Raw genomic sequence first — 3,562 nt, forward strand, 5'->3', positions numbered from 1 at the left:
TGAGCCCCTCCCTGGGGAGCCTGTTCCAGTGCTCCAGCCCCCTCTGCCTCAAGAACCTTTTCCTCATTATGCTTACTGTATTTTGAAAAAAAAAAAAGATGCAGAAACAGTTAAAAAGCAAAATAGCACTATGGGATGATACTTTGTTGGGAAAAGAAAAAAAAGAAAAAGAAAAAAGAAAAAAGAAAAAAGAAAAAAGAAAAAAGAAAAAAGAAAAAAGAAAAAAGAAAAAAGAAAAAAGAAAAAAGAAAAAAGAAAAAAGAAAAAAGAAAAAAGAAAAAAGAAAAAAGAAAAAAGAAAAAAGAAAAAAGAAAAAAGAAAAAAGAAAAAAGAAAAAAGAAAAAAGAAAAAAGAAAAAAGAAAAAAGAAAAAAGAAAAGAGAAAAAAGAAGGTAGCTTGTAGCCTGTCTGCAGCATCAGGACTGAAGACACTGCTCTGATTTGTTCTCAACTTTTGTTTTAGAATTGGTCCTTAATTATTTCAAAGTAGAGGATTAAAACCTCCATTTACTGCTTCAGGTAAAATAACATTATTTATATTAATTTAGAGTACTATCATTACCTTCAAGATTAACCTCCTAGCAAGTTTTTAACTGTGAAGACTGATGCTCACCTTTAAAGACAATAGGATTTGAAAAAATGCCTCAGGATACACTACAGCAAATACAACTTTTTGCCCATCCACTTGCATTATTCTTTTAAAGTTTGCTCCTGGGTACAATCCTCAGAAGTACATTACTAACTACTACTGCTCTGATAATCAATTTCATTTATGGTGCTTGAGAGACAATATTTTGTCAGATTTCCAAGTGTAAGTGTATTACATATAAACACAAACCTAGGTGACTGACTTAAATAATAACAAACTGTAATCACAGAAAGATTTATACAAATAAAGTTTAAATACAGAAACACAGAGCAAGTCAAATAGCCTCAAAAGTTCAAAGTACAGAGTACATCCACTGCTTCACTTGTTATCTTTCAGTAAATTCAAAGTTTAGGCAAACAGGAGAGACCACAGCACAATGCCTGAAATGATCACGAGTATTACTGTGAAAAAGGACCACTCTTTGTGCACTTCGCAATGGTGGTGAGCAAGATTACATGCTCAATTAAACAATTTCTTTTGGAGGATGGGGGTCAAGGAAGGAAGTAGATCAACTAGGGATGTAAAACATTATTACAATAACGGGTCAAGGAAGGAAGTAGATCAGAAAAAGTGTCAACTAGGGATGTAAAACATTATTACAATAATAGTCTTTTTTTCTATAGGACAAGTTTTGAACAAGTAATACAGCATCATGTACCCACTGAGTAATAACACTTTCTATTTGTACACAAGCACACTGCTTGTGATAGAGCAAGTTAAATTACTGCTGCCTCATCACTGCAGAAATCATGATTATTGAAACAAACAGTGGTCTCCATAATGTTTTCTAGATCATACTCTAGAAAGCATTCAGGTTTGCTTGCGTTTTTTAAGCCACCTTCTGAAATGATCAAATACAGAACTGTACTTTTCCCAAAGTTCATGGAAAAAAACCCACCAGCTTCTGAAATCTATTAATTGCTTCTGCTGTGAGTTATTCTAAAAAACTGACCTCAGGACATGCAACCCATCTGGACACAGAACAAAGTTACCTGTCGTAGGTGGTCTTGTAAGACAGCAGAAGCATAGTGCTGTATCCTGTCACTGCTCTAAAGGAAAGGGCTCAGTTAAGTGCATGCTCATGATCCAGATTTAGGGAACTTAAGGTTTTGCTTTCAGAGAAATTCTGGCTTTCATTTCAACGTTACTAAAGCTTGTTAAACATTTCTGTCTTCCAAACTGAAACCCCAGGATCACACACAGAAAGTGATCGGGGGGCAGGGGAGGGAAATGACAGGTTGTTTTTGTTGTTGTTCAACCAATTCCAAAGATTTATACTGTTCCCTAACAGCACACTGAGTTAAAAGAGGAGAGTAAGACATTAGACTGATGAGTCTATATTTCATTATCCCCCCCTTCACACCAGAAGTTACATCATGTTCAGTTATATATATATATATATATATATATATACATACACACACACACACACTCTCACATATTCATGTCAGACAGACTCTGGACATGTATTTCAAACATGAGACAACCTTGTGAAATTATGGATATGTGAAAAGAGTCAACAGCATCCAGAGGTGCAAGTCAGGACAACAGACTGACTGCTGCCTTCATACTTTTCAGGTTCTCACAGCTCAATGAATGACTAAACTCTGAAGATTTTTCTACTTCCCTGCATTAAAGTTGACACTGAAGAGGTATTATAAGGTAAAAACTGTCCCCAGGTATGCCTTGAAGAGCACAATGATTATCTGTGGGTCCTAAAAAACAGGATCCACAGAACTTCAGGTACAGAAGGATGTGAAGTAACTGGAGAAAGTTGTACATCATGTCCCTTGTACAGCCAGGTATGACAAACCACACCTGAGAGAGCCTGGTATGACAAACCACACCTGCCAAGTGCAGATGGCAGAAGGGGGCTGCTTTCTGGTGTATTTCTTGCTCCAGGAACTCTTCTGAAAAAGCAAGCTTTTCAGTTCAAGTCCCATATCTATTCATCTCACATCTGTTAAAAGACCAATGGGTTTTTAAAACTAAAATATCAAAATTAGGTGTTTTCCTCAGACTTACTGGAAACAAAGACTTCACAGTCTTGGCATTTCCCCAAGCACACATACGCACAGCTTGAAACTAGACATTTGGTAACACAATAGTACTTTTACATCAGCATTCTTTCTGCTCCTCTACCACTATTTCACTGTGAAATACTGGTAATCGTAAACATAATTTGAAACGGGGTCAAAACAGTGTTTTCCTATTGTGACATTTATAATTTGTATCACAGCATTGCTTTAAATCCCACACTTTATAGGCAGCTTTGTTTAAACCCTTACAATACAAGTGTAGGAATTGGCTGACTTTCCATGAAAGCAGGATTAAAACATCAAACATAAATTAGCACAACAGCTATCCAGAAAGCAAGTATCTTGCCAATAAAATAAGCTTCAGAGTGAAGAAGTAAAGACAATATTAACTCAGCAGCCACTTCAAGGGTTTAGATTTCAGGTGAGCACTTATTCCTCATAATTCTATCACTAAAAGACTCTCAAATGTTTTGTCTTACAAACACCTAGAAACCTAAAACTTACACAGTCTAAGTTCTATAGTTATCACAGATGTTCAGAGAAAAATATGGCCTGAAACCTTTCGGTTCAATGCAAAGCTCTACAGTTCTTATCCAAAGAAATAATGTTGTATTTACAGCTCTTCAGTCTCCACACTGCAGCCCACTGTGTGCAACAGGTACCTTGAACCACCCCACAGAAGTGGTAGTTGCCACCTCATGAAGCACAGCTGTAAGGTCTCTGATAAAAGACTACGCTGCACTCTCACTGGGTTTTCCTGGAAAGCCAGAGTAGAATTAATTCCCTTCAAGGTAGTCAAAGGAGGAGGATGTGGGATATGAAACCAGAGAACCTTGAAACAATCATCACTAATAATGCCCATTTCTATTCCTGCT

Source organism: Antrostomus carolinensis, unplaced genomic scaffold (assembly GCF_000700745.2).
Source record: "Antrostomus carolinensis isolate BGI_N321 unplaced genomic scaffold, ASM70074v2 scaffold13343, whole genome shotgun sequence".
NCBI lineage: Eukaryota > Metazoa > Chordata > Aves > Caprimulgiformes > Caprimulgidae > Antrostomus > Antrostomus carolinensis.